Source organism: Channa argus, chromosome 14, assembly GCF_033026475.1.
Source record: "Channa argus isolate prfri chromosome 14, Channa argus male v1.0, whole genome shotgun sequence".
Classification (NCBI taxonomy): domain Eukaryota; kingdom Metazoa; phylum Chordata; class Actinopteri; order Anabantiformes; family Channidae; genus Channa; species Channa argus.
The window spans coordinates 16,249,134-16,270,448 of record NC_090210.1 but is presented as its reverse complement, the minus strand read 5'-3'; the positions used below and the strand labels follow the sequence as shown (position 1 = coordinate 16,270,448).

The window sequence follows — 21,315 nt, the reverse complement described above, 5'->3', positions numbered from 1 at the left end:
TCCCTCTCTTCTCAGCCCGCAATTATTTTTCACCACTGTATGACATTAATGTCGTGTCTCTTTCTCTTGTAGTTGTCTTTCTCCTTCTGTCTCCCTCTCTCTGTCCCTTTCTGCAGGTGTCCCCAACTTTGGAGCTGTGTGTTTTCCAGTACGCAGCTAATGGTTATTACAATAGGGAAAGAGGATTTTATTTTTCTTAGAGTGGCAGCACTACACTTCCTTAGTGTTTTCTAGATTCATCCCACTCTTAATGCTGATCTAATATCACAAAGCTTAAATACTCAGGGATTTGGGGAGTAAAGTGACCATAAGTCAAATAATTGCATTCATCTCAATCTATGATTTCTTTATCTTCTGACTACATAAATACTAGTTTTATAAATATTTCAACAATAATAGTTTTTTTCGGATATGGACTCTGTACACCACCACACTGACATTGAAATGAACAACCATTAATTGAAGACTCAAGTCAAGTCTTTCAGCTTTAATTCAAGTGGTTTATACAGTGGCCCTGAAAGCTAAAAGCACTGCAATTTGAGAAAATACACAAAAACAACTTCACTGATTTGATAACACAGGCGCAGCATTAAGAAATGTGCTGCAAAAGCCCCAACACAACCAAATTGAGAAAAACGCTGCAAAAGCCACAACTCAACAGAGCAACTAAAATATATTTACAAATCAAAATATCAATCATTCTTTAGAGTCCCCCAGAACCATTGTAGACAACTGTCACAGCAATGTGTCTGGAGCAAACTAAAAAGCGACGGACATTTAGATGTTTGAAAATCTGTAAATGATCACCTTCAAGGGGAAATATTTGCTGCAGAACTGATTTGAATGCATTAACTACATGTATCTGCCATCTGAGTGTAGTTCTGAGAGTGCAAATGAATCAACACAAACTGTATTTCAACATACCGACACCCATAGGTGTAGTCTGCAATCTGTGATTTCACTCTAAAACCATAGTAAACATGGTAGGTCAAACATTTTTTTAAATAAATGACAAAAACATTTGACTGTCATTGGTTGCATTAGTTTTTCTTTTTTTTAACCCCTATATTAAAAATTAGTTAAACAAAATTAGGTAAGTTATATTTTCATCATACATTGGCTGGATGTAACAATATTCTATTTAAAATATGTAGTAGCATAGTAGCACTGTCGATTCCAACACTGCCCACAGACAAATTTTTTATATATATATATATATATATATATATATATATATATATATATATATATATATATATATATATATATATATATATATATATATATACACACACACACACACACATTTTGATAGTGTTGTCACAGTTTGTCAACAACAAAAATTCAAGTGCGAGCGCAGAATTTCAAGAGCATAAGTTCCGTAAGCACATAGCATCAGCTGAGTACGAGGAGCAGGGTTTGAGGTGAAGCACAGGAAATCCGAGAGCACACAGTTTGGCCATGTGCTGGGACCCTCCCATTTTTGTCCGGGCATTTTGAGTGCGAGGGCAAAAAATCAGAACATAAAAATCATTTAAGTATGCTCTCAATTATGCTCTTGAATTAAGATAGGCAAGCATAGCTGCACCTGTGTTGTCAAATCGGTGAAGTTGTTTTTGAATATTTGGTTGTGTTTTTGTCTATTTGCATGTATTTTCTCAAATTGCTGATGTTTGTAAAACCTTGATGGTTAATGCCACACGTTTGCCAACCGCCCTTGAACTAAAGCTGAACATGTTGGCTTCACTCCCATCTTGAGTGTTTCACTTTGAATTCGATGCGGTGCTTTAAAGAGGCCAAACGCCAAACAACTTAACGCCGTTCTAATATTTACGAACCTAACTGTTTCAATAAACCCACATATACAAATCCGAACTCCAGCTATTTTTTTTCCACTTCCAATAAAGATTTGTATTTAAAAAAAAAAAAAAAAAAAAAACATCACGGGGTTGTCCAAAGAAACCCATGTTTAATTATTAGCATACGTATCAGAGAGGGCAGGTGGAGAGCAATGTTTTAAAGACCAACCTAAAGATAAACCAAAAACCTGCAGAGAGAAGACAACCAGAGCCACTAATAAGAAGTGGTGTCATCAAAACCTGATTATTATTCTATTGATTACATAGAGAGCTCTCCATATGGTTACCTATAATCAAGCTACACCAGAAACAAGAACACATCCTTCTCTTCAGATTAGCTATGTATCCATCTGACACATGATTTCTAGGAAATAATGCAAGAAAAGAGGAGTTATGTGAGAAATGAGGTAAAGGAAAGGATGGAAACAAACTGCACGATTATTTAAAAAGGATAAAAAACAGAGGAGAGATTGACAGTTGAACCCCCATCAATCTTTTACCACCACCTCCTGCTGCATTTTTCAAAGAGTCATATGTGCCAGGCAGGCTGGGTTGATGCTGTGTGTGTAGGCGGAAGGAGAAATGAAAATAGGGCTGAGATCGAGTTATTTTGGGCTAAATAGAAGCTGGAGAACAAAAAGCCTTTGAGTCACCCTCTGAGGGTGGATATCAGCAATGCAGACAGGATATAGCCTGATGGGCATGTATTTCCATACTGGAACAAGGGATGCACCTATATATCAAATCTAAAACTATTTAGTAAAGTATTCATTTTGATTGTGCTTACTATGTATTTATTAATTATTAAGTCTGCGGGAGCTATACACCTCCATTAAGAGCTCAGACTTTTCTGTATCAAAACAGAATCAAATAACAAAGTGGAAAGAAAAAATACATCTGGTTGATTTGGAAAAAAAAAAACAAACAAGCAAAAAACCAACAATACACGTGCAGACTGTCTGTTTTGACTAACAGAAAAATTGCCACTAGCCCCCTCTTTAAATTTTCTGGTCGAGGCTTATAGTTAATGGATTAGTTGAAAAAAACAAAATCAAGCACCCCAGCTTATCAGATTAATTTCCATGTGCTGATTTGAGAAATCAGGCAATACAGTCTAGTTAATTTACAGCTACAGTCAATTAAAAACAGACCTCCTCACAAAATCACATCACAAGATAAATATTCTTGCATACAATAGAGTATTTCTGTCAGGTTTGTTATTGTACAGCTCATTTTGTAGATGGAATAAAATCATCACATCTGCATATCCAACTACTAGAAATAAAAAAGTTCAACTTTTGTATTTATACTTTCTCACAGATGTAAAAATAATCGTTATTTAACAATTTCCCTTACACATTAAAAATACTGCAGAGGTTTAGTGCAGATCCTAGACCACTGCAATAGTCAGTATTCACTCTGACATAAGTTTTGGAGCGACTGTACAAAATCTAATTGGAAATTAAAAATAACTAATTAGCTGAAACAACTTTAATTGTTCAGAGTAGCTTTAGACTAGGTTATATTCTTTGGTTTTATTAAACTTTTTAGTTTTATGAGCAAAGCAAGGGGGGCTGGTGGCTCAATGTGTAGAGCATCCCAACCCACCAGCTGTGGCCCCGCCCAGCCACCAAGGGCCACCTTCGTGTGAATATTGAAGAATGCAAATTTGAACTTGTCTTTCCTTCATAATTGCTGAGATCTTATATCTCATATACTTAAAATTAAACCTAACTATCCATTTCATCTGATTTATTTGGTGATAATGTGACTGCAAATTAAACACCCTGCACTTCATCTCAAATAAATAAGAATGATGCCAAATAAGCTGCAAAAGTTTTGAACTAAACAGTGAATTTCAAACAACAGTCTTTGTAGTTCAGGTCTGTGCTTGCAGCAATGTCAGTACTGCACATGATTGCATTTGTTAAGACAAAACTGAAAAGTGAACCAATTTACGAGGTAAAAAAACAATTACACAAATTATACAGAGTAAACAATATTTTAATTTTGCTGAAAATAAAAATGAAACAGTTTTAATGCTGTTGGACTAATCCCAGATTATCTGTTTGCTGTGCAGAAAAGAAGAAATCTACCATAGACTTATAAAAAGCTAAGGCTGCTGTGCCAATCGGTAATTGTGCAACGCACCTTTCTATTTGTGGAGACGCAGATATTCACCTCGCTGCTTTGTGACTTCCACAGATAGAAGTAAAGGTAGAGGAGCTACAACTTGTTTGTCAGACAGTAAGACACTGCCTGGAAGCTGTGGTATTTAAGATGAAAGTGTGACGGCACCAATAATGTGATGCTGCAGCAGATAGATGTGCACTCTGGCATGTTGCCATCTAAAAGGAAGGAGCTAGAGCTATAAGCTTCGCTGGGAGGACATTGTGAAGAGTGACACACAGAAAGTACTGACAATATGCACCTACTTAGACATAGCTACAGGAGTAATTATAATTGATGATGCCTACTGAATGACAGTACTTTCCAAATCATGTCTGTGAAAAACAAAAAAAACAAATTTTATTGCTACTGATGTTTAGCTGGCTGTATCTACAATGAACATATTTTCAAGCTCAAACTTAGAAACTTAAGTTCCCCTAATGCATTACAAAATGTGAGCTAACTCAGGCTGAAGTTACCAATGAAGACAAAAGAACAACCTTTAACTCAATTGAGATCATTAAATTTCAGAAAACAAGTTTCTGGCCTTTTGTGTGCCATGCTGGCTATGCCTCATCCCACACCGAAGTTTAGCAAACTGTACACACTCCCTAGACTTTTCCTACATACATCCTTGTCTACCGCCTTAATTCAAATGTATCAGTTCTTTTCATAAACTAATTGCTAAAGAACTGTTCCAATTCTAAAACTTCTCACGATCACTTTTTTTTTTACCACATGTTTCAACTGGAGTGAGATGAGAAGAGTACCCAAAAGGCTTTTTTTGATGCCACAGAGCTTGGACATAGACATATTTTAAAAAAACAAAGCTGGAATAAGCACCATCCTGCTGATGCTTGCATGACCTTATCCTCACACCACTCTTTAGAAATAACATGGAATCTTTCTTTCAATTATCAAACCTGAAACCAATGAAAATAAGCCCACATGGAGTCAAACTACAGACTATTATTTAGTCATAACATGGTCGAGTGTCCGCAATGGACCTTTGCACTTACGACCAGTACACTCACAACTTGCCCCGATCCCTCTTGCAGATAAACAGCTGCATTCCTTTCTGTCTCTGTCCAATGTAAAAGCATAAGTAGACATGCATAATGATTCAAATTAAATTACATGGCATATATTTTTGGAACTATTAATTTAATTTTACATGTAACCTTGAAAGAATATTGTATAGGAGCTCAGGAATGATATTTCCTGTAGTTACTGTTTTCATACGAATGTTATTATTTAACCATATCTTTATTGCATGTCTGGTCTTATAAATATTTATGTTAAAATGAACTGTCCAATAATTGGTCTTGTCTTAATCTGTAAAATGTCATTAATCCAAACCTTCAGTCCACACAACTCAGTCGAAGTGTCTATCTGACCTACCAGAGCAGGCCCCTCTTCAGCAGCACAACAGACAAGATGTGCACCCTTTTTGGACATGCTTCATTTACTGCTAGCCCAATGCTTTTAATGCAATTGGCATTCACCAACAATTCCAAATTTTCACCATACCCACTAGTTTTGGGAGGCAAGTTTACTATTTCTCTCTAATCTCAACCATTTCATTTAACACTCATCACTGGATTTCTTTGTTGATGTGCTTTTTTTTGTTGTTAGTTTTGTGTTTGAAGAACAACAACCTTTATTGTCATTGAGCACATATGGCACACAATGAAAGTTTTTCTCTGGGACACACTCCTTTGTTTGTGTTTGACCAGTCTAATGCCCTTCACTCTTTTTTACAATTTACTGCTTTTACTTTGCAAAGGAAAAAAATACCAATTTCTTCTACCAAACAAACATGAACATAATGCTTGGTCTTGGTTATGTCCTGATGTGTGTTACTCTCTATGTGTGTAGCTCTCTAAACTAGGTCCAATCAGGAAGCACTATGGATACTTGTGAAGAGAATTACATTTGATGTGAAAAGAAAATATATATAGTTATATCAATCAATCAACGGCTTTTCGGAACATGTTCCACACGTTGATTTGGCATGGGTTTTACGCTGGATGACCTTTAGGCCGTATCCCTCCCATTTTGTCCGGGCTAAGGACCAGCACTAAGGAGGCCCTTGGTAGCTGGGCGGGGCCTCACGTCTGGTGGGGTGGGATTCTGCATCCCAACCCATTGCTCTACCTATTAACAACCAAGCCCCTTTTTTTGCATGTATGTATGTATGTATGTATGTATGTATGTATGTATGTATGTATAAACCAACCCCTCGATACAATGATCTACTTTCCTCCCCTCTTCTCTCTTTCTCCTTTCTCCTCAGATTTATTTGTCCCCCCCGTATTACATTAACTTTGTGTATTTTTTCCCGTAGTCGTCTTTCTCCCTCTCTGTCTCCCTCTCTCTGTCCCTTTCTGCAGGTGTCCCTCAATTTGGAGCTGTGTATTTTCCAGAGTGCAGTTCCTTCCTGCCAACCTGCCCAATGTTTTGTTGCTTTCGGTTGTTCTTTTCTCTCTTTCTCCACTATCCACTCAACCCAACCGGTCAAGGCAGATGGCTGCCCACCCTGAGCCTGGTTCTGCTGGAGGTTTCCGTTAGGGGGAGTTTTTCCTCTCCACTGTTGCCTAAGGCTTGGTCAAGGGGGAATTGTTGTTTTCTCTATATATTTTTATAGACTTTATTATGTAAAGTGCCTTAAGATGACTTTGATGTGAATTGGGACGATATAAAAAAAAGTTGAATTGAACAGCATTTGAAATGGATAACACTCAATATACTGTACTTTGTGTTATTATCATTAAGCACAATCCCTTCAGTCACACCCACATGGACCCACAAGTACTGAATTTGTGGCCCTTCAGAATTTACCTGTTATAGTGTATATTTTCAGTGTGTAGCGTTTACCACTGCCAACAATACTGCTTTTCAGATGCAATTTAAATATAACCTTTTTTAGCGATGCAAATTCTTTTCTTATGTTATACAACTATTAGATCAAATACATATTACTGTCTTTACATACTGCACACTAATAATACTGTATAGCAAAATGCAGTATACAAATGTACCCTTTTCTAATAGGGCTATAACTAAAGGTTATTTTAATAATCATTTCCCTATAACATAAATTATGCTAATTTGCATTTTTTTTTTCTGTAATACAATCACATGAAAATTTATAACATATAGCTATTACTTGGCATTTTCTATAAGTACTTCTATTGAAGGCATTTTTTATATATATATATATATATATATATATATATATATATATATATATATATATATATATATATATATATATATATATATATATATATATATATATATATATATATATATATATAGAGAGAGAGAGAGAGAGAGAGAGAGAGAGAGAGAGAGAGAGAGAGAGAGATGGTAATACTTCTCTAGATTCTGTTTTTGTTTGCCTACTGCTATTGAAAGTTTTCAAATATTTTGATGTGTTTCTGTGATGCTCTCACCCAGCAGCATAGCTAGACTCAACTAATCAATGATTAAATTTGTTTTTGTCAAACTATTTAAATATTCCATTTTTATTATTTTTACTGTGGTGCAGGAGGTAGAGCGATTGTCCAAGAACCCCACAATTGTTGGTTTGATCCCCAGCTCTTCCGTTCCGATGTTGAAGTGTCCTTGAGCAAGACACTGAACCCCAACTTAGTTGCTCCAGGTGAGTGTGGGCCAGCTGCATAGCAGCTCCCCCATTGGTGTGTGAGTGTGTGTATGTGATTGTGTGAATGGGTAAATGAGAAGCAGTGTAAAGTGATTTGAGTACCAATAGGTAGAAAAGTGCTGTATAAGTGTTTCTGCATTAAGAGTTTCTATTTGTGCTAACAAAACAAATCAAAAAAAAGTCTCTGCGGCCTTTCTGTGTGGAGTTTGCATGTTCCCCCTGTGCTTATGCAGGTTTCCTCCCAGATTCCAAAGACATAGATGTTAGGTTATATTGTGAATCTTACCTGCCTGTAGATGTGAATGTGAGTGTGAATGGTTGTTTATCTGTGTATGACTCTCTGGGTTGGCACTAAGATATGGTGGAGACCTGTCCAGGGTGGACCGTGCCTCTTGCCCAATGGCACCTGGTATAGGCTCCAGCACCCCACAACCCTAAACACAATAGAATGGATTGATGGAAATGTAACGTTACTTAAGTAGTAAACAATAGTTTACCTATGTAGTAAATCCTGTCTTCAGGATCCGTTTTAAAAGGATGTTATTTTCAGAATTATTAAATTAAAGATTCAAAGGAGAAAGGAAGGAAAATTAATTAGGGGGTCCAGTTGAATGAAATAAGCTAATGTGTTGTGGGGCTCTGCAATACACCAAATTCATTCATTTTCTTGTTTTTGACAGATGCAAAAAATGCCTAAAAATCATAAAATTAAGATTAGCACTTCCTCTCCTCTCACTTAAAAGGCAGCACCAGCAGCTCTCTAGAGTCATGACAGTAATGTCATCCATCACCATTTCCTTGGAGAACCCAACAAATGTCCTGGCTTTGCTAGTCAACAAGCTGGAGTAATGGCAGCTGCAGCAGGTGAGTACAAACAAAATGAAAACAATAAAGGCTACTCATTTTACCATCAGTGAAAGGCCAGAGCAGACTGTTTCTGCTGAGGAGATTAACGTCTTTTGGAGTGGAGGAAGCACTACTGAAGACCTTATTGGACTTACTGGCCTCAGCCATCTTATATGGAGTGGTCTGCTGTTGCAGCAGCGCCTCTATGGCAGACTAAGTAAATCAGGAAGGCCAGATCAGTCCTGGAGATGCCATTGGACATAGTACAGGAGGTGGGAAAAAGGAGGATGGTAGACAAGCTATCATCCCTGCTGGAGAACAACTCCCACCCCCCGTATGACACAGTGACATCTCTGACTAACTCGTTCAGTGACAGACTGTTACATCCTAAGTGCCTGAAGGAGCAATATCATAGGTCTTTTCCCTTCCCCCTGCTGCTGTCAGACATTACAACCAGAGCTGCTCCCAGTGAACCAATACTCACCAAAATTCACATTGCTACTACTGATTGTAAAACAGTGCAATAACATGAACCCTAGAGCAATTATTTTTTTATGACTAAATATTTTGTTGTATTGTGATCTATTTTTGTTTATTTATATAGACCTTTTTTCCCCCCATTCTGCACAAAATTTTTGTCTCGCATTTGCACATTTTGCTGTTGTAATATGAAAGTTTCCCCGCTGCGGGATGAATAAAGGTTTATCTTATCTCATATTAGAAAGAAGTCTCCCCTCAGTCACATATGACACATGAAAGCCTGCTTAGAATTTGCAAAAAAGCACCTGAAGTACTCTCTGGTCTAATGAAACCAAGACTGAACTGTTTGGCATCAATTCTAAATGTTATGACTGGAGGAAATCAGGCACCACTCATCACCTGCCCAATACCATCCCTACAGTGCAGCTTGGTGGAGGCAGTATCATGCTGTGGTGGTGTTTTTTAGCAGCAGGGACTGGGAGACTGGTCAGGGTTGAGGGAAAGCTGAACAGAAAAAAAGTACAAAGATTTCCTCAAGGAAAAACTGTTCCACAGAGCTCACGACCCAGACTGGGCCAAAGAGTCACCTTCAACATGACATCAACCTTAAGCAAACACCCTAGACAAGACAACACAGGAGTGGCTTAGGACAACTCTGTGAATGTCCTAGTGGCCCAACCAAAGCCCTGAATTGAACCCTATAGAACATCTCTGGAGAGACTGAATAAGTCTAATAATAATGTCAGACAGATGGTCCCCATCCAACCTGACTTAATGGATTTGCAATCATAAATGGCAGGTGTGCAAAGATTGCTGTATAATAGCCAAAAAGACTCAAGGCTGTAATTGCTCCCAAAGATTCTTCAACAAAGTACTGAGCAAAGGGTCAGATTTTTGTTTGCAACATTTCTCAAATTCTGTTTGCACTCTCTCATTATGGAATGTAGATTAGATAGAAATGTATAATTTAAACAACTGTATTATCAGGCTGCAACATAACAAAATTGAAAACAGTGAAGGGCTTCTGAAAACGTTGTAAATGGGCTGTAAATCCCAGGTGGAGGTGAAATCACATTACCGCATGTATACATGGATTCCAGTATGAAAGTTACTTATGTGCATGTAAATGCATTCATTGTGGTCTTATATCCCAGGAGTTATGACACATTGAAAGCAAACCCAAAAGAAAACAGGCCAAAGAAGCAGAGGTAAAAAAAAAACAACACTTTTTTAATTTAGAGGTGGTCTGCATTTATATAGCGCTTTTCTACCAATTGGTACTCAAAGTGCTTTACACTGCTTCTAATTCATACATCGCACTCAGAATCCGACACCGATGGGGGAGCAAGACACTGGGCAAGACACTGATCCCCCTACAGCCAATCCCCATCCGCAGCCATGCAGTGCCGGTCCCAAGCCAGGTAGAAATTGGGGAGGGTTGCGTCAGGAAGGCCATACGGCATAAAAACTGTGCCAAATCAACATGCAGATAAATGATCCGCTGTGGCAACCCTGAACTCAAGATATAAGTCGAAAGGACAAACAAAGAAATGATAAATAAATAAATATTTTTTTAATTCTTTAATGTTAAGTTATTGTCAGTTTTAAAATACTGTGTTTGAGACAGGAAAGGTGTGCTTTTCATGTAGACCCTAGGTAGCTTTATGTATTATGCATTAATTATGTGCTACCAAAAAGACAAGAAACTGACTTGTTTTAATGGTCTGGGCGTGTGGCCACCCATATGAAAATCAAAATTGGCAAAAACAACTGCTTCTGGTTTTTACTGATATCTGTAAAATACCTTGATCTTTTTTGGGTGATACACGTGTTCATGTCAAATGGGATGGGATGGTGGTGATGGGAAAGACTCCTGTGCTTATGATGTGTAATCAATTTTCACACTTAAGTTACATGTTGTTATGATTAACTGTCAACTAACTGCTCCAGATCAGCATTTATGAGCTACATGGTCATAGGGGAACAACAATAAAGTTGCTTCTGGTTCGATAATTTCACAGTTCCACCCTAGTAAAATTTTATTGTCAAATCTAACGGCAGAACTATGCTGGAATAGTTCATTTAATTAATGTAAGTATTTCTGACTTGAGTACTAAATTAAAGTTGTGAGAATTTCATCCAGCCTTAGAACTGCTGTCAACAATCTGCCTTTCTGTCCTTCTCTCTCTTGCCTGTTCTCCCATCATCCCATCAGTTTGACCCCTAATTGACTAGAGATGTACGTCAGAACCTGTTTGAAATGATTTTTCGTCTTTCTTTTTCGCCCACTGACTGTTATGATTCAACTCAGCCTTTAGAGCAGGGTTGAGAAGAGAAGAGCGTGGGCTAAACCTGCTTCTCCCTGTGTCTCTTTCTATCACAGTACCTGATTCCCTGCACTGAGCGGCTCTCTTTTACTCAGAAATGAAATCCTAGGTTTATGCATACCTATGAAGCCTACAATAGACAGACAGTTAGAAGGGAACAGCTCAGTAGTGGGATGTGTGAAGGAGGTGGGGACCAAAACGACCAGCTGACTGTGAAAGAAGTGTGAATCATGTCCTTAACACCTATCTTCTCCTGTCATATTTCACTTATTACTTTAAACTGCATAGTTTATTTTTACAGAGTTTCTACATCAATAGATAATTCACACTACTACTGTAAGTTATATTTCTGGAATAAATTAAGGAGTTAACCAATGACTGAATTATTGAGAACCAACTACAAGCTGACTGTGGTCTTTGTGGTAACAGATTGTCAAAACAAAGAATGCAAAATAGCTAACAAAGATCACTGAAAAGAACATTGAATGTACCCAACATGCAAATGGGTGTTTGGCTGCTATCATGGTTTTGAATGGTGCTTCAGCCCTAAATCAGATTTAGTGTATGAATATGAGTTGATTAGCCAGCATTGCCTGACTTTGGCCATCAATAGTTTATCAAGTTAACAGTGACCTCCCAAATAGTCTACTTTTTGCATGTTAACAGATTATGATGTTACAGCCTCACAGGGATCATCGTGAGTCACAAAATGCAAGCCTAAATAAAGCCTGGAGTCTGGGCTAGGAGTGTGAATGAAGTCTAAAGACATGAAAAATATAGTACCAGCAGTAGTACCAGTAATAAAACTATATTAAAACACATATCTATGCAACTATTGTATATACAGCATTTAAGTTTAGTACAACAAACAGATGTTTTATTACTGGTGCTACTATGAGGTGCCTTTTATATATTTGGGGGAAAAGATGGTAAAACTAAAACAACAAAAACAAAATTTGCAACAAAATAGTATGAAAGTATAATGCAGATTGATTTAATTTAATTCACCAAAGTTCAATTTTAATTTAGCACTTATTTTAGAATGCAAAATATGTTAAACAATTAATCAAGTACTCCATCTTTTAAAATACTATTAGTATTTGTATTTCCTCCAACTACAGTTCAGAGAAAAATAGTATATGTTCATCTCCACTACATTTAAATGGCAGTTTGGTTTGTATGAAATCCAGTTTTTTAATACAAAATACAAACTCAATTAGATGAATGATTTAGCAGTATGTGAAGAAAATTCGCTCTACATTTACCAGCTGGAATAATGTTCTTTACACATTAATGCAGAAAGAATTATATTCCAATAATGAAATATTCTTTCATTTACATTCTGAAATGAACTATTCGACAGTAACACGTAACATGGAGTGCTTTTGAAGTACTGCAAGTATATTTGGATGCTAATACTTTTGTACTTTTCCTTAAGTAAAGTTTCCACTGTGGGTTTTTCACTTGTAACAGAGTACATCCACACTGTGGTAATGATACCTCTACTTAAATATAAGATCGAACTCGAAGATCGAAGTTAAAACCACTTCTGAGTTTATTTAAACCAGCAAAAACAAAATATCTCAAACAACCAAAGTCTCCCTTCTACAATGGTGTAATGTGTCAACCTACTGTGCCACCTTATCATACAGTGCTAAGATGCATTTTCGTTGAAAAGCTTTTGACTTATTGTTCCAGAGCTTGCATCATTTGACAGGTGCATGTCTTTGTGAATGAAATAACATTAGATTGTAGCTACTGTTACTGCCTTTGCCCAGGGAAGTTATCAGCTCTGAAAGCTACTGCTACCTGTTTTCTTAACAAGAGCCACTTTTCTATTAGGCTTGAGGGTTAAGGCTGCATCGCTGTGGCATTGATCCATTCACCAAAACAACTTGTTGTAGGAGTTACAATGACGCACACAGTAAAACATGGGTTTTTTTCCAAGTGTTTTTTTCTGTGCATTAACTAAAACATTAGTGGAGGCTAAATTAAATCTAGCAAAGTCTACACAGAAAGTGTAGCATGAGCAGTACATTAGCAATGTATGGGAAATACTTCTGTCCCTGCACAATGGAAAGTATAGGTCAACAGCATCTTGGAAGTGCTCAAACTCTAATCCAAAACCACTATAGTTAAGTGCACAGGAACATAGGAAAATAGATTTAAGTGTAATAATATGCTTTAGGCTGCAGTTAGACAAGTATAACAAGAGCTAATATGCAGGATGTGTAGACAGCTGGACCGATTAAAATAGTATTGTATGTGTTGAATGAGACTGAAAAACACAGCTCACATGCCTTCTGTGTAGACACAACCTTAGTGAGAAAAGGTCCATGCTCACTTACCTCTTCTAGATCCCCATCGCTCTGAAGTTGTCGCTAACTGGAAGGAATTGACATCTCCATATAACTGGCCTCACATTAACTGGAAGAAGTCTAGGAAGACACACACACACACACACACACACACACTTCTGAGTAAATCCTGTGAGCTGCATCCAGTTTCTCTCACATAGTTAAAACCCTGTCTAACTAGGCTCACACAAGTATAAAGATCAGAAAAGAGATTATATATTTTCCCTATAAAATCTCATGCTAAATATAAAGTATTTAATTACAATCTAATAAAAAAGTTTAATGACAGGTATTACTGATGGGCCACTATTCCATTAAAGGCCGTTCAAAACCTGGGGGAGCGACATCTATCCTAGGTTTGCTGACCTGGCTTTTCGCTTGGAATCATAATTCCCCCTCATAACGTGCACCTTTCATACAGCCCTGTACTGTCACCAGGCAGAGTGTATGGGACACGTCTGCGTGGAGCTGATGATGTCGATCAGTAGCTGATGATGTCGATCAGTAGCTGACGATGTCGATCATTAGCATGCACAAAGCAGAATTAAACCAAAATTAACAGTGACTAATCCCTGGTGAAATTTATTTCATGTATTAAGGCAAAGGCTAAATCTACAGAAAGTTGTAGCTAATAGCATGTCTCATGGAGCATTTTGTCCATCTAAATTTACCACAGTGGAACTTTTTACCTTAAATAACTTATTTCTTTGCAATACTCTTAAAATTTTCATAGTAGTAAAAGTTGATCCTAATTATGTACTCGATTCTAGACCAAGTATATGTGATGTCTGTTTTAAAGTATCATGATGCTGAAACTCTAAGTTTTCTGAGCATGTGTTTACACTGCAGGCTAATAGAACAGACAGTCTTTAGTTAACCATTCTAATTCTGGTTGAGTGTAACCCTGATGCATCTGTACCACTGTTATTTTTGTTCAATACTGACTTTTTGTTATTCTCAGGTAAGCTGTTCATTAAACTGTCATGTTTAGTAAATTAAATTCTGTTAAACACTGTAGCAGCAGGCTTCTGCAGGTAAAGGATAACACACTGTTAATTATTAAGCATGATTAGATGTATATTTTTACATTGCAGAGAAGCAAAACTACTTTTATTTGTGCATAATAATTAAAATGCTAACATAACCAAGGGGTTTAAATACTTAAGTTTTGGTAAAATTCAAAATATGACATTATTTATCTTAGTTCACATGAACTTGACTACTGTTTGACTAACATGTGATGCATGACACTCAACAATCGCCTAGCCAATTCAGGTATTTGGCGTGTTCTCTCTAAAGCGCTCCTCGTGCAACTACCACAGCTGGTGATTAGTTGCATTAGGTGTGCTTGAGGCAATACATGACTTGCAAATGTTTGCTCTTATGACATAAAAGAAATAAATGAAGGGTTGAGGCTGTATTTGCTATATGATCTGATGCTATCTCAGTTTTATTTCACACTCCTCATGTTGTAACATCCCATAGTGAAGTAACAGCCTACGGCAGTATATGCTATGTAATTTAAAGAATAAAATACAAATCACTGATAAAAGCAAGCAAGCTGGCAAATAGGTCAGGAAACACAAAATTAATGAGCCACACAAATCTCAGAATAAGTAGAAAACATGACTATAGAGTAGCAACGTTGCCTGAGTTTCGGTGCAGTAACACTAAGAACCTTTGCGCTGCAAAGGGAGGGCTTATTATCAACTCTCATTCTCTCTGCGTGCATGGCACAAAAAGAAGCGGTGTTCAGAAAACGCTTCAAGCACTAGTTGTTATATTGTTTGATCCACTTTGATTTGGCTTTGATTTGAGTTATTTTAGTGATCCCCCATTTAAAGCGACATTTTTCCATGAAATCAGTATGCCTTTTGTCTGAAAATAGAAAATTAGTCCAGGGCTTCCGCTGTGTGTGCTCCTGCGTAGTGAATGCAAATCTCAGCAGGCAGGCTAAATCAGCACAACACTGGCATCGTGTGAGAAATGACAGTATGATAAAGAATACAATTACTGTGCACCAGCCCACCTTGAGCACTGCTAATTTGTAAAATAAATCTTTTATTTAAGGCCATGGAAGATGGGGCTATTGCTATACCTGCCTGTGCCTGGTTTAGTAAAGCAATTACTTTTCATAAAAAAAAAAAATAATTTAAAAAAATACTGGCATATTATGTAATGTTGTAAGTAATGTGAGTGTAACGTGTAACCCAATTTTGATTAGAACTGTAATGAGGAATAGATATTTGCTCTTAGATAGCGTTGAGTCAAATGACCCAGAATTATATCTACTTGAGTAAAGGACAGATACATGAAAATGTACTTAAGTGCATTAATGAATTACTTGTATTTTACTTTCCACCATTGATCTCATCAACACAATTTATGCCTGGCATATATCAGATGCACAGGACACTATTAAGGCGCTTAAATCAACAAAAATGACTACATTTGTAACAAGAAGCATGTCCCCTTGTGATTCTTCCACTGTAGGCAGTACAAAGACAGCCATCTTTCAGGACACCTTAAGTTGACACACAATTCATACACGGATCATTTCATGTGAGTGGACTGTGTACTCTATTACTAACCACAGAAAAGTTGCAGCATTCCCGAAGTTTGTCGAAGAGCACTTTGACACTCCACAACACTACAGAGAAAATGTCTTGCAGATGGATTAAAAAACAAAAGGTAGAATTGTTTATTTTTTTAAGAAATATTCGGTTTAGAAATATTCTGAAAAATGGCTCCAGACGAAATGAGAAGTTTTGCATCATTAGGAGTTCAGATATATCATCTGGGGTAGCTGGGGAAAAGGAGGTGTGAGCAACGAGATGAAATAATCTCAACCGAAGGGTCCTCATGTGATGTCATCTGGATGCATTTTTCAACCTTTATTATAAGGAAGATGGTGCAATGTTAGTGTCTGACTAACGCACCTTTGTTTAGCAACTATTTTGTGCTATCAAAGATGTCACTGGTTTATTTAAGGAGATCCATCAGGCAGGCAACAGGTTAAGCTGATGAAAAATGAGGTAGCATCGCACTGTGATATCTTCATTTAGCCCTTTAGTCTGCTGCTTGCTCTGCCAAAAAGAAGCCTGGTCAGAGAAATCAGCAAAGAAATCAGTGTTCTCCAAACAAAATCTACTAGGGAACCTCCGTGTTGAACTTGCGAATGAGTGGAGTATTTACACTGATCAGCCACAACAATAAGTACACCTGAGCAATTGAATGCATTTCAATACAGTGGCTCAGACATGAAGTCGGTTTTTAGGTTAAATCTATCAGAAAGGTGATAATTTTATAATAAGGTCGCAGTAGTGCTACTGGGCATTGTTAAGCTAAATTAAGTGCTGACGTTTAGTTTTTAAATTTATATAGCAATAAACGCTAGTATGCTGTGCTACCCTGAAACTGCTGACATCACTGATGAACTGTTTAATAACCTAACAGTAAAACTACAGATGAAACAACCCTTAATTTATGGGGTGATTGTGGTGCAGAAGGTAGAGCGTTTGTCCACCAATCCCCCAGATTGCTGGTTCAAACCCTAGCTCCTTTGGTCACATGTCGAAGTGTCCTCGAGCAAGACACTGAACCCCAGCTTAGTTGCTCCTGGGAAACATTGGTCAGCTGCATAGCAGCTCCCTCATCAGTTTGTGAGTGTGTCTGTGAGTGTGAATGGGTGAATGAGAAAAACTTTCAGTACCAATAGATACAAAAAGCGTAATATAAGCGCAGACTATTTAATTTCATAGATTTGGAAATCTTAATTGAGCAGATATGTTGAGTCACACTCCCACACCCTCAACCTTTTTTATGTAAATGACTGCTCAAGTGTTTAGCACATTGGATCGGTTTACAACTGCCAGCTGTGTTCTAAGATACGGTTTAGACTATTTGTCATTTTAGGTTTCTGTTCTATTTCCACATTCAGATGTCTTCAACTTAATTTGTTCAGTTGAATTTATTTTAATTACTTTATTCTACACATTATTCTAGTATTTTACTCAGTTATTTTTTGAAATTTCCATGTTTAAGACTACTCATTGAACTTTTAATTATATATATTATTGCATCAAATCATGAACATCATACAATGTATCAACACAAAACCACATTGTCCAATCCCTAGTGCTCTTCAAAAGTTCTCAGTGTCAGACTTGCTGTCATCTTGGCACCAGATACAGTTAGGTGTTTGAGGTATATTTATTGTGTATTGCACAGGAGTCAGTGAACAGGGGGGTTGTGTTATTTACAATATAAGGGGGTAGGGGGCTGCTGCACTTTAGGGAGGTAAGCATCTTAATGGTTTAACATGATAATCCATTAAAGAATTTTAATCCCTGTCCTTGACCAAAACATAATCACAGAAATGCCCAAAAAAACATCAACCCACTGAGACACAGTAAACCCCAAAGGAGTACTTTAACTTTGAAGAGGTCATCACTGAGTAGACAATTGAAGGCTGCACAGCACAGCATGAGAATGACTTACAGTATCCTGTAGCTTATGCAGGAATTATAAATTCCTGGCTGAAAGACAAACATAATACTGCATACAGTGAATATAACACACAGTAGTTTGTTGTAGCCATTTTGGGGTACAACAGTCTGCACGTATAGTTAGTTACAGTCCCACTGCTTTGACTTTTGTACACAATTTTGCACTGATGATTCCATTTAAATTAGGGCTATGCACTGATCTTCTTAGTAGAGTGCTAACTTGCTCCAATGTCGACTAACCTGCAGAAACCTTAATCACAGGTTAAATGCCTAAAGGTGTGTAAAAGTGTGACAGTATTTACTTGAAAGGATTTCGACACCACAATGTGCTTATACATTTTGGTTGTTATGCCTCTTTTTGATTCCACAATGCCTAAAAGAAAGTACAAAGAACTTAGCTTTTTTACATAATTTAGAGATTTGAGTTTTAAGTCCCAACTCGGAACACTGGATAATACTGAAGGCAGAGGGTAGCACCATGTTTGGCAGCTTGTGCAAACCCCTAGATGACCATCAAAATGACAACAACTTAACAACTCCAAAGAGTTCATAGGCCTGCCCTTTCTGAGGCAGTTGGTGAGAACCGAGAAGCCTTTCAGATAAAAGATGAAATGTCTTCAACAACTCTTGAAGTCTTGTTGCCACTGAACAGCACCTTTGGAATAGCCAATAACCTGAAAGACTGAGCATCTTCAGACAGTATACACTGAAATGTCAATGCTGCCCTTATATACTCCACTAATATTTGTCAAAGTTGCCGAATGCAGCCCACCAGTACCACTTATACTGCAAAATTACCAAAACCTTGTAAACTGGTAGTGGATGTGAGGAGAAACTCACTCACACAAGGTGGTTTGGAGACATTTTAAGATAAATCACAGTAACAAAATGTGACTGCAAAGCTCTGCATCCTTGCTCTCTGTATAAGAGAGAGAGAGGAAAAAGATGGAGGGGCATTTACAAAGATACACTCATGATAAGCAGCAGAGACAAGTTCATGGTCAAGATTGTGTAATTTTCTCAAGAACAGTATCTCTGAAGCGAGTATGAGTTAATAACCAAACACACATTGAAGAAGCAGATAGTAAACATGCACATGAGGTTTTCAATTTCCCTGCGATTAATTTGCCTGGTCTTCTTTTCATCCACTAAACCCACACAGTACTGTCTATGCTAAATGTTGGGAATAGTTGGGATCGAGAAGAAAACAAATGCTACTTTTATGTAACAGTTAAGTCTATTGAGCTGTTTATAGGAAAATTAGTTAGATTGTTGTCAACTCTGAAACTGAGACTGACAGAGGTTATCTAGCAGAGGATATTCTCAGAAGGAACAGAGGAGAGGATGATGCACAGCCCATTTATTGTAAGAGACATTGACCCATTTTTGTCATTGGTTTGATTAAATAACAATCTCTGCATATGTAGATGTTGTAATATTAGAAATATTGCACGATTACTGAATAACATGCATACCAAGTATTGGCAAATACACAAATACAAGTATGTAGTGCTACTAAGGCTGGATAATAGTGGTACTGGTCCCTAGCCCAAACTGATATCCTAAAGGCTTTCAGGCCATTCACAAAATAAGCATGTGTAGATATGTTCTGAAGCATTCACTTGAGCATTGTTTATTCTGCTGAGCCTCCACGAGAACTATATCTGTCCAGTACATTTGTGCTGTCAGTGAGCACGAAGACAGTTTTTCTGGCTACTATTACTCTGTCTTGCTTTAAGATAGACAGACCGAAGTTCTGACTACACAGCATCTGAGCACAAGTCAGAGTCTGTGTTGTCTGAATGCAAAGTTGATTCATTAGCGTTTATATGCTGCTCATGTCTAACTTTAGATATGAAATTCTGATGAGACTACATGTGTACATATATATAGGATTGATGGTTAGAGGTGAAATCATATTAAATGTTAGGGCTGAAATAAACATTTCTTTCCTGTTCAAACCCCAAAACATCCTAATATATACAATTCTAATATGTTAAACACAGACTATATGGAGCCTGTAGTAATACAAACTGTATCATGCTATTGTAGCTGTGATTATTGTCATACGTGGCACACACATGGACATTTATGTGTGTTATTGATCAGAAAGATCATTGTATATTTTTCAGAAGGTTAGATGCCTAAATATATAGATAACACACCTACACCTACATGGGATCTTCATCAGAGGCAAAATGGATCATGTCCACACAGCAGACAAAGTCTACCAAAATTCCCAATATTTCAGTTCATGTCTCGACAGATTGAAGACAGACACTGTCCATGTTTTGATTTGCCCCTTGCCCAGTGACTGCTGTGTTTATAGATCATTTTTCCAACGTAGGTAATGGTTCCCCTTTTCAATTCATCATTTTTATTTATTAAAATATAAATCCTTTAATTTTCTGTTCTTTGTATCCTTAAAGTTGCAAAGTAAAAGTAGCACTCTGCATCAGTGTTCCTCTCATTACTCTGGTTGTCGCACTTCACCTGCAACTCTCACTTAATCGCACACACACATAAAAATGCATCAACAGCAAGACAATAACCATCATCTACGTCCCACATGACTAGCTCCTGTTTCCCCCTGACAGCAATGTTCTCCAGAGCACATGCTGCGAGCCTAGATCATGAATCAAGTAAATTAACTCAGTGTTTTGACCCAGCGTCATATGAAGTGATGCCTGTCAGCTGATAGAGTACCTGGCCTAGCTGATTCAAGCAGTGCTGGTGGTTGATTTAATACACACATTTTAAATTATTTAATCACCACACATAGCGAAGTGATGCTCTTTTAAATGCTGGTTGCTGCTTTAGCCAGACATATTGAGCACACCACCAACACCTGTTTGTATCCTCCTTTAACAATAAAACAGATCCAAACAACCAAGGACCTGTTTCACTTTGACACTATGCAACTTTTTACTCGTCAATGTTGGGATCAGCTGAGGCAATTTTCATTACGATAAGCAACGTCACAGGTAAACTTGTTTGTGTCTTGAACATTCTTCCTACACTCTTATACAGTACACTGCAGGTGGGGGAGGGTGGAGTGTCTGCACATTAAGTCTGTGAAGATGCTTCAGGTCTTTTAAA

The 21,315-nt window shown here is 37.4% G+C and overlaps 1 protein-coding gene across 6 annotated transcripts in view; it reads right to left on the bottom strand.

Annotated features, from left to right (window-relative positions):
- The window catches only part of dlgap1a (discs, large (Drosophila) homolog-associated protein 1a), a 90,907-nt gene that overhangs the window by 55,637 nt on the left and 13,955 nt on the right, over positions 1-21,315 (bottom strand). For 5 of the 6 annotated variants that reach the window (XM_067474968.1, XM_067474971.1, XM_067474966.1 and 2 more), the window contains exon 2: positions 13,700-13,789. The exons of the other annotated variant lie outside the window; for it this stretch is intronic. The gene's annotated coding sequence lies outside the window, so the exon portion shown is untranslated. The remainder of the gene's footprint in view (positions 1-13,699; positions 13,790-21,315) is intronic. 6 annotated transcript variants of the gene reach the window in all.